The following is an 11,917-nucleotide window of genomic DNA, read 5'->3' as shown; positions in this document are numbered from 1 at the left end:
AATATATCATCATGAGACCATGAAGAACATTGTTGAATTTTTCAAGTAAGTTTATTATTCTCTCATGTTCCCCTGAGGATAATGTAGTACCAATTTGTACTTCTTGAGTGTACTCTTTAACTCCCATATTTATCAAGTTTGATTAGTGAGCTTTGAGTCATTCCTCATGTTAGATTTTATGTTCACATCATTATTGCACGCACGATAATCAAAAGCTTCTTTATATATTGAAAAATAAATAAAAAACATAGACTGAAACACTTGATTAAAGCCCAAAATTTAAAAAAAACTAACGTAACTGAAGTAACCAACTGAATTTAAAGATTGAAGAAAACTGAAGCTAAAAAAGAAGACTTAAAGTGAGGACATCATTCTGAATGGAATGACACAATTATAAGGTTTCTGTCACTTCGGATATCTTCGATATGTGACTTGAACTTGTCCGCTTTTGCTACCTCTTCATGTTTTGATTTGAATCTGTCATATGCAGAACAACTCATTGCTTCAATAATTTCTCTGTTCTTTAGTTTTGCCACTGCCTTAGAGTAGTTGAGCTCATTCTGGCATGGAGAGAACACACTGTTAAGACCAATTGAGTGAATGAAGGAAACTAGGTCAACTGATTTAGATTTAGATATGGATATTAAGTTCAGAGTAGGAGGGAGTTGATTTTGAAAGGTAGGCAAAGGGTTAATCTTAACATTAGGAGTAGTAGAAGCGGGTATGGTAACTTTTCCTTGCTCAATAAGGTCTTGGATAGCATGACAGAGGGTAATGCACCTATCAAGGACATGACCGAACATTTGATGAAATTCACAAAATTACCCATTGTCCAAGTTTGGAAGGAGGAGATTAAATAAAGTCTTAGGTTGCAGTGGTGTCAACAATCCCTTTTTCATTAATTTTTGATAGGCAACATTAAGGGACATTTCAAGATTGGAAAATTGTCTCTTCGACTTAGTTTGTGAGGACTAAGCGACTTGAGGAGATAGTGCGAAAGAGGTGTTGGCCACTTATAAGGAATTGAGACTGGGTTTGAAATGTTTGGATTTTGACTCAGACGAATTACCAAAAAGTCCAGAATAGTAGGCATCTTCAACTTGATTTCCAACCTCAAGGAGGAACTGAAAAGTAGGAAGGTTTTGAGGCATCAAGTACTTGGCATAATTTGGAGTGAGATTCCTGAGGATGATCTTGACTTGTTCCTTCTCTTGAGGTCGGTCCCACAATTGAGCGGCTTTAGCTCTCCATCGAGCAATGAATTCAGTGAAGGTTTTCCCAGACTTCTGTTTGGTAGTTTCTAAATCTTTTCTTGTGAGTTCAATATCTGTGTTGAATGAATACCGACCAATAAACTCTTTCATCAATTCATGCCATGTTCTTACCCAAGATAAGTCCAATGACACTAACCAGCGTAGGCCAGGACCTATAAGGGTTCCTTGAAAAAGTTGAGCCATCTCTTCTTCACTCAGACCATGAGATTGCATTATGGCGACATATACTTTCAAGTGAGTCCTAGGGCATCCAATCCCGTCAAACTTCTCCATATCTGGCATTGTGAACTTCTCTAGCAGACGGACCGTGGGAAACAAGGTTATTGTCCCTAATTCAAGAGTAAGATCGTCGGGATCTTTGATATTCTTCAAAGTAGTTTCAACCTGAGTTATTCGATGAGCTAAGATAAGGTCGACAAGTAATTCATTCTCTTCTTGGTCTTCGACGAGATCAAACACAGCCTGAGGTTTTATAGTTTTTTATTTTTTTCTTTTTAATTTTCAAGGATTCAATTTGTGTTTGGACAGAACAATAATCTGTGCTTGAAAAGATTCTAAAATCTGACGGAGTGCAACTTTATCCATGGTACTCATTTCTTCTTGTGGCAAAGATTGACTACTTGGCAATAGTACTCTGAAACGACGACTTTTTTCACGGACCCAAAGTGGTATAGATGGAGGTTTAGAACGTTTGAGACCAATTATTACCTGAGTGGAAGTACGCCAAGATTAACCATTATTTTAAAAGTTTAATTCATAACCACATAATTAAAATTTTAAGATTAGCTTAAGTCCGGTGGGAAACATTGAATCCAATTGCACTATAAGTCTATAGTGACCAAGAAGGTGAAAAAGGTTAGTCACGGGTCTGCCCCTGATTGGGATAGAACCTTTGATCAGACGAAATAATTTTGACCCTAGGATTGCATCTATTTGGTATAAAATGGTCTGAATCTTTGAAGGTAAAACCAATTAGTCTAACCGGTTTGATGTTGATCAGTTTGATTCATTTGTCGATAGGGTCAATTGACTTACATTTCACACATTGGGTCGGACTGATATTACGGGTCTGGTTTGAACGGTCTGGATCGGTCCACCCACTTACCTGTTGGTAGGATTGATTAGAGCAACCCGGAAACACTCATAGTTGGTTCGGGTCGTGACTTATAGGAAGGTTCCTAAACTCTAGGTTTACTACGTGTAATGCAATTTATCTGGCCACCCTTGTCCAAGTGCACTTATATACCTCTCGAGCGTATTCAATTAGACGGTACGTGGTGACTTGGTTTGATATACCGTATAGGTGATAATCTAAAACTCCAACCCACTTCTCTGAAGTCAAAAACAGCCAGTTTAATCCCTAGTTGAGAGGTGGCGCACAATGCTGAACAGAGGCCCTCTTAAATACCTCTCGTCTAGAATAAATGTAGTCTATCCCCCTCGTACAGTAGGATACAACGGGCAGGATCTTGCTTAGGCACTTATTTTGACCAAGAAGTGCAATTGGTGAACTTGGATTATCTTTGATATACCGTATAGGTACGAGTTTTGGGTTGTAACCTTCATAAATGGTTTAGCATCCCACGAGGGGATCGACCACGTACTAGTACTACGTTGTCAATCGGGACATGTGATTATGCGACTTACAATAGGACAAAAGGTTCAAGTCATCCCAGCATGGGTGTATCGATATACCTTTCAGAGTCACCTGATCAAACGATATTGATGCTCCAGTTTTATATACCCTAAGGTACGTGACTAGAGTTGTGGTTTTCATTAATGACGTCGCATCTCCGAAGAGACCGGGCCACGCACTAGTGCCACGTTGGCTAGAAGGGACATGCAAGCGTGCAATGCAACAAAATAAACGTGCTAGTGATGTGTGCAAAGTAGGGTAGGGTATGCCCGGGGCATTTTCAGATGAATGAGCCTATGGGCCAGATCAGATTATCACAATATGTATTTCAAATATTAAACAAAATACAAATAACATCCATAATATTCAATTCAAGATCAAAGCATGCACATCATAAAGATATATCAGATCATAGTATATCAAATGGGCAATCACAGAATATTCAATCAGATTTAACATTGAAATCGACATAGAATGAATCAAAATAATTTTTTTTTTGTTTTATCTTTATGGTCCAATCAAAGATCATTTTGGGCAACCTTAAACAAGTTGAGATTTCAAAGTATATATTAAGTTAAGAATAGAATGATAATTGTCGAGATAAAAAATTATAATCATTTTTTTTTTAATTATTTTTTATTATTTCTTTTAAGAAAACAAATTGATTTTTATTTTGCTGAGCAACACCAAAAAACTTCTCTCTTATTTGAAGAAATTGATTTTTTTTTTTTTTTTAGAAAAAAAACTTAAAAGAACATTTTTTTTGTATATGTTGCTACCAGCAATGCACAACAACAACAACACAACAACACAACAGTAACAACAACACACAACAGCAACATTTAGAAAAACTGAATTCTGTTTTATATAAAAAAAAACATTTTTTTTTAAGAAATAAAGAAAAACTGAATTCTGTTTTTAAAAAAAAATTGTGCCTTTTTTTTTAAAGAGAAAAATCGAATATTGTTTAAAATAAAAAATTTTGAAACAAAGAGAAATTTTTATTTTTATTTTTATTTTTTTAAAGTTTTTTTTTATTTTAAAAAACATTTTTTTTTAATTAAAAAAAAAATTCTATCAAAGAGCATGTATCCTAAAAAAAATTTAAATAAAAAATTTTAAAAAATAACAATAAATAAATAAAGAGTTTTTTTTTACTTAAAAAAAATATTTATGATCCAACAACCTTCATTCCATTTTACCTCATTATTTTCCTTTAAACCATTAGATTATTTGGGAGTCTCCCAAATCAACCTTTAATTGGGACCACAAAAAAATAAAAATAAAATATCCAAGAATATGCTCTCAAAACTTTTATAGTCAATTTCAACATCATCCATCTTCAATTCATATGTCAATTTGAATATTTTATTTTTTAGGGTCATCCCAAAATGACCCTAGATTGAATCATAAAAAAAATGTGTCAAAACAAAGTATCCAAAATTGAACCAAAGGATACCAATAAAGGATAATACAAACCCAAAAATAATTCAAATAAAAAATGGGTCAACACCCATTTTTTCACATCATCAACCTCTCAATATCCTGCATTATTTAGGATCATCACAAACGACCCTAAGGTAAATCATAGCAAATAATATTCCATATTAATACGCTAAAAAATGATGCGAGAGAATATAATACCATCCCAAAAATAAACGAATCAAATAAACTAAAAAAATAAACAAAACAAACATAAAAAAAACTAGGTCTCAATGGTAATGTTCCCATACTTGGGACTTTTCAAGTTTGATCCTCAATAATTTCCAATGGAGTCGCCACTGAAAGCGCCCTCGATCCGTGAGGTGCGCAAATCCACTTTTGATTTTTTAGGTTTGGGAGTCGCCACATAGTTATTACGGTCTAGGAATCGAATATTGACTCTAAAAGGCAAATAACACTAATCTACGAAAGAAAATACGGGTCTGAAGATCACGTTACAGGGTTGGAAAGTGTTATGCACCAACCCCGCCCGACAAACGCTAGTCTCTACTTTTTGCAAATAAAGCTACATTGTTAAAAGACCTAAATAAATAATAAAAAAATAAGAATGAAAAATACCTAGATGATCACAACGATAGTTCCCTCAGAGCTGACGGAGAGATTCATTTGCTTCGTTTCCGTTACTGGATCCGCTTCGGACCTCAAAAATGTAGTATCTTCTCCTTAGATCTAAGTGCTTTCTAATTTTTTATAGATTTCTGGGTGTTTTTGAAGGCTTTCTAGATGTTTTTTGAGTAAAAGTTGGGGTTTGGTGTTAGGTAAGGAGTTAGGGCTTTAAAATTAGGGTTTGGGGAAGGCTAGGGAGACTTTTTGACCTATTTTTTCTAGGATTTATTTTTTCATACGAAAATATGTTGTAGAGGTCCCTATTTATAGATTTTTTTAGGCACTTTCTAGATAGAGTTAGTGTTTAATTAGAATTCTTTTAGATATAGTTAGTATTAGAATTATTTTAGATAGAGTTAGTATTTAAATTAGAATTATTTTAGATAGAGTTAGTGTTTGATTAGAATTCTATTAAAGTTAAAGTTTGACTTTGGTCTTATTAGATTGATTAGGGTTTTGACTTAAGTCTCATTTGATTGACTAGAATTTAGGGTTTTAACTTAAGTCTTACTTGATTGACTAGATTTTAGGATTTTGACTTAAGTCTTACTTGATTGACTTGACTTAAAAAATTTAATTTTAATTATGATTTCACTTTAAATTAATTAATATTTTAATTATTAATTTCAAAATGATTAATTATTAAAATTATAAAATTATCATTTTGCCCTCGGAGAGGATTTTTTACGTTTTAAGTCGTTTTTCAATGTTTCAAGATGTTTTGAAATCGATTTTTCATCAGGAATTCAATGGAAATATTTGTTTGTACCATTTATAAAAAATTTTGTGCGAAATGGTCGTGAACTTTATGAGGGGCATTTTCGTAATTTTATCAAATTTTATAAAAATTGTTGAAATGATTTATTTAGTTTCGATTTGTTGTTTTATGTGTTTGAAAGGGTTTTCCTAAGCGTAATCTAGGCTCTAGGGATGTTTTGATGTTAGGGATATTTTAGTAATTTGGTCATTTTTTAGTAATTTTTATCGTGAAACTTCTTTTTGTTTGAAAAATGAGGATTTCTATATTTTTTAGGCACATTTTCCTAAGGTAGCGTGGTTTCTACAATTTTGTTTGCTTGAGATACCTCATCCGAATTTCTGAAACATATTTGGTAACAAACAAAACATTGAAATAACCATTCATCATTGGGAACTGTCGCAATCGGGTTGACGAGTTGATTAATCAGGCGAGTACAAAAATGGGGTGTCTACACTAGGTCTCCTTTTAGATAAGGTGAATTAGGGTTTTAACTTAACTCTTATATGATTGACAAGGTTTCTTTAGATTAGGGTTTTAATTAGGATTTTGACTTAAGTTTTATAAGATTGACTTGGTCTTTTAAATTAGGTTTTTTTTTTAATCTTACGTACAATGAAAGAATATATTTTTAAGTTTTGTGGAGAACCCACTAATTATATCTTTAATTATTTGGAGCCTTAGATGGAAGGGTCTTTTAATAAATATTAGGGGGCTCCACTTAAATAAATAGGTAACCATCAACAACTTTTCCTGAAGGCTTAATTGATTAATTTTCTTGGTTCCAATTTTTAAATTAATTTTGTTAAGGTTTCACTTTACAGTAATTAATGTTTTATTTATTAATTTCAAAATTTAAAACTTTTAAAATTGGAAAATTATCGTTTAACTTTTGCATTTTAAGTCATTTTTCGATGTTCTGGGATGTTTTGGAATCAATTTTTTTGTAAGAAATTCAATGGGATTATCGATTTGTGTCACTTATGAAATTTTTTGGCGTGAAATGATTGTCAACCCTAATGAGGGGCATTTTCGTAATTTTGTCGAATTTGATGAAAATTGACGAAATTATTTATTTAATTTAATTTTATTATTTTATGTGTTCGAAAGGGTTTTTCTAAGCATAAGAGGGGCTCTAAGGATGTTTTGATGTTAGGGGTATTTTGATAATTTGATAATTTTTTAGTGATTTTTATCGTAAAACTTCTTTTTATCTGCAAAATGATGATTTCTATATTTTTTGAGGTTATATTTTCCTAGTGTAGTGTGATTTCTATAGTTTTGTTAGTTTGAGATACCTCGTCCGAATTTATGAAACATATCTATGAACAAATAAAGCATTGGAATAATCATCCATTATTGGGAACTGTCGTAATCGGGTTAATGAGTTGGTTAATCAGACGAGTGCAAAATTGGGGTGTCGACATTATGTTTTGTCAATGCCATGGTGTGGGCATTTGACTAACAAGTCATTGAATCTTTCCCAAGTTTTGGAAAATTCTTCAATCGAATGCCTTCTAAAATTTCTAATTGCGACTTTTATTCTCTCGATTTTAGTCACTGGATAAAATTTGACCATGAATTTCTTTGATAGAACATCTCATGAATTTATGGAATTGGAAGATAGAGAGTTCAACCACGTAGTTGCGTGATCCTCGAAGGATAATGGAAACAACATGAGCTTAACACTCTCCTCATCTAAATTTTGGTTTCTAAAGGTTTGACATATAGTCAAGAATCAATTGAGGTGGGTGCACGACTGTTCACGCTATAAACCGTGAGACTTAGGGAGTATGTTTATGGTAGTTGCCCTAATTTCAATTCAGGTGCATTGTTTAATGGTAACGCAATGCATGGAGGTGGGATAGTAGAATTATGAGCGAAAAGTTCATTGAGAGTTCGCTTTCGATCACCCATCATATTTAATGAGGGTCTGTTACGAATTCTATTGATGGTACGCTCGATATCATGATCAAATGGTTCTAATGTGTTACTTATGGGTCATTTACCAATCATGCATTTCATAGAGTATTTTAAACAATCATGAAAAAAAAACTGGACCAAGATAGGTTGCCTAACTCTAGACGGCTCCTAACTAGTTAGAAATTGCATAACTAACCTTTCAATTTGGTTTTATGAAATCAAATTCAGATCATTCAGATTTCCAGATCGGAGACGACACACAATGCATAAGCAAAGGTACTCTTAAATCACCTTCCTTTCTCGAATAGACTGAGTCTATGCCCTTACAAGGGCAAGATCTTACTAGATGCCAGTAAACACCCCATTTTTGCACTCGCTTAATTAATCAACTCGTCAACCCGATTGCGGCGGTTGCCAATGATGGATGAATATTCCAATGTTTTTATTAGTTACAAGATATGTTTCAGAAATTCGGATGAGGTATTTCAAGCGAACAAAACTTTGAAAATCATGTTACGCTAGAAAAATATGATCCAAAAACATAGAAATCATCATTTTGAGAGAAAAAGAAGCTTTAAGAGAAAAATCACTTTAAAATGATCAAATTATCAAAATGCCCTTGACATAAAAACATCCCTAGAGCCTACGTTACACTTAGGAAAATCCTTTCAAACACATAAAACATCAAATTAAAATCAAATAAACTGTTTCGTCAATTTTCACCAAATTTGACAAAATTACAAAAATACCCCTCATAGGGCCCAGGATCATTTCATACCAAAAATCCATAAATGACATAAACCAATATTCTCATTGAATTTCTTACGAAAAATCAATTCCAAAACATCGAAAAATGACCTTAAAACGCAAAAGTCTTCTTTGGAGGTAAAACGATAATTTTTCAACCCTAATAATTTAGAATTTTGAAATTAATAATTAAAACATTAATTGACATAAAGTAAAATCTTAATAAATTTAATTTAATTTTTAAACAATTAAAACCAATTAATTAAGCCCATGGGCCAAATATTAAGTAGTGACCCATTTAAGTAGGAGCCCAACTGACATTTATTAAAGACCCCTCTATCTGGGGGTCCAAATAATTAAAGATATAATTAAAGGGGTTCTTCCAAAAACTTAAAAAATATATTCTTTCATTGTATGTAAGAATGGAAATCCTAATTTAAAATCCTAAATCAAATCCTAATTAAACAACCTAATCTTATCTTAAGAGAAACTAAGTCAAACTAAAAAGTTCCCAAAAAGCTCTATAAATAAGATCTTCCACAACCTAATCTTGCAGGTCAAGAGAAACCCTAGGAAAAAGAGGTCAGAAAAACCCCTCAACCTTCCCAAAATCCTAAATTCGAATTCCCAACTCCCTACCTAACATCCAAACCTCAATTTTTACTTAAAAAACACCAAGAATTTCTCAAAAAACACCTAGAACATCTAGAAAATACTTAGATATAGAAGGAAAGTACTTCATCTTGAAAATCAGAAACAAATCTAGTGATAGAGAAAAAATAGGAAAACTCATACGATGACGCTCTCCGCCAACTCTGAGGTAACCAATTGTCGCAATCACCCAAAGTAACGAAAGTAATATTTTATTTTGATTTTTAGGTCGTTTTTAGCAATATAATAATTTTAGCAAAAGTAGAGACCGGCGTTTGCCGGGCGGGATCGGTGCCTGATACTTTCCAATCCTGTAATATGATCCCCGGACCCTTTCTTTTTCGTAGATTAATACTTTTTTCGATTTTAAGTCATGTTTCGATTCCTAGACCACAAAACTAGGTGGCGACTCCCAAACTACCCAAAAAAGCGGATCCGCAACCCGTGGATCGAGGGGGTTTTCAGTGGCGACTCCGCTAGGGATATTTTGAGGATCAAACTTGAAAAAATCCCAAATTTTGGTACATTACCAAATCAACCTAATTTTTTATATTTTGATTTATTTTTTTATATTTTTATTTTTGTAGTTTTATTGTGGATCATTTGTTTGAATTTTGAGTATGGTATTTTTTATTTCTTTTATGGTCCAATTGAGGACACTTTTTGATGACCCTAAATAATTCAAGATTTCAAAGATTAATATGATAAAGATGGAATGATGGGGGATTGAAATAAGGATCCATGAATGTTTTCTTTTTGAAAAAAAAAAATTTAATCGGTGTTGCTGTGCATGGTATGTGGTTAGTAATTTTTTTTCTATCCCTTTCTCAATCTGCGTGATGAAATGTATCTAAGAAAGAAAAAAAATAAAGGTTTTTTTCTCTTCTCCTTAGATTCTCGTTCTTGTTTTCCAAATCGTTTTTTTAATTATTTTACTGCTTGTGTTATGCTGTAATAGTAGAAACATAAAAAGTGGTTTTCTTAAAAAAAAAAAAAAAGTACTGCAGTTTGTGGTGTGCTTATAGTATAAAAAAAAATTCGATCTGTGTGTGCTGAAGGGACAGCAAAGAATAGAGATGTCTCTCTCTCTCTCTAAAAAACTCGATCAAGGCAACAATAATCTCCAATCCGACAATCTTCTTTCGATCATCAATCGAATTCGTTCATGCAAACTCTTCGATCTGCAATTTACAGTTTCGTTTTTTTTTTTTTGGGGGGGGAGGGTTCTTTTTCATCTTCTTGTAATGTTTTTTCGAAGAAGATCTAGTTTTGGTCTTCAAATCAACAAAAAATAGGGTTTTAGAGTGGCATCTGATTTTGGAGATTTGTGATAAGCTATGGTGTTATCAAACTCAAGTTTCTGAGACTGTTTTGAGTTCTTATCTTCCTGTTTTTGTCGAATTGGTCGCTAGTTGGTGCGATCCATGAAGATTTATTTCTCCAGCAATCGAATGGGCTTCACATGAAAATAAAAGCAGGTTGAAGATACTATAAATCAATCTTCTCTTCCCTCTCTTAATGTCATAGCTGGGAAAAAGATCGAATAGTTGGCATTCAAACTGGGTGAGAATCTCTTTAATTTCATGCAATCATCTTACGGTGGTGATGAAAGCAAAGAATTATGAGAGGCATTTGATTTGTACGGTAAAGATAATAACGTATTATCAGAGTTGCATACGGTGTTAACAAGCTTAGGTGAGAAGTGTTTGATTGAAAATTGCTCTCGGATGTTTAGCTCTGTTGACTTTGATGATAATGGAAATTAAATCTATTTGCAGGAAGAAAAAGACAAAAGAAAATGAGATAAAAATAAAAACAAAAAAAGAGGCATTGTTGGTTATGCTGAGAGTAAGGGGAGAGAGAAAGTTGAAATGTGAGTGGTGTGGTGTGTGTTGCTAGTAGCAACCAACCAAAACAACAACAACAGCAGCAACAACAACAACAACAACAATAAAAACGCAAAAGCAAAAGCAAAAGGGGTGAGGCTATCCTCACCAATTCAGTAATATTTCATATCTTGCTAAAGGCCTTTGATCTCCCCACGTGGCAGCAACACATTTTTTCAAAAAAAAATAGAGATTTACTTGGTAGATTCATTGTTGCATTTGGATTTTTTAAAAAAAAGGGTGGTTTGCTTTTCTCATTAGCTTAGTAAGGTTTCTTTTTTACTAAGAGTCATTGACCTCACCACGTGGCAAAAAAAAAATCATAACTCCTTGTGTTCACAACTATCATTCTATCCTCAATCTAATATTATTTGAAATCTCAAATTGTTTTGGGTCACTCAAAGCGACTCCTGATTGGATCATCGAGAAAGAGTCATTTTTGTTTTGAAACAAATAAAAAAAATAAAAATAAAAATAAAAGTTTTTTCTTGTACCTATTTCATCTATTGGCCTATGATTGATTATTTTTATGCCATAATTTTTGCTTACTTTATATGCCATGATCCTGATTGTTATATATTTTAATGCACATGCCTTGATCTTGATCTCGATGCTATGAATTTGTATTCTCTGATTAAGATTTACGTTATATCCATATGTTGATGGTTTAATAATTTGATCTAGCCCATGGGCCTATTTATCTGAAAAATGCCCTGAGCACACCCCACCCTATTTGGTACACACCACTAGCACGTTTATTTTATTGTATTGCACGCTTGCATGTCCCTTATAGCCAATGTGGCACTAGTGTGTGACCCAGTCTCTTCGGAGATGTGACGTCATTCATGAAAATCACAACTCCAATCACGTACCTTAGGTTATATAAAATTGAGGCATCAGTACCGTTTGATCAGGTGACTCTGAAAGGTATATC

The sequence above is a fragment of the Akebia trifoliata genome, chromosome 4 (assembly GCF_017979445.1).
Source record: "Akebia trifoliata isolate Shusen 1 chromosome 4, ASM1797944v1, whole genome shotgun sequence".
Lineage (NCBI taxonomy): Eukaryota > Viridiplantae > Streptophyta > Magnoliopsida > Ranunculales > Lardizabalaceae > Akebia > Akebia trifoliata.
Note: the sequence above shows the minus strand (reverse complement) of the source record.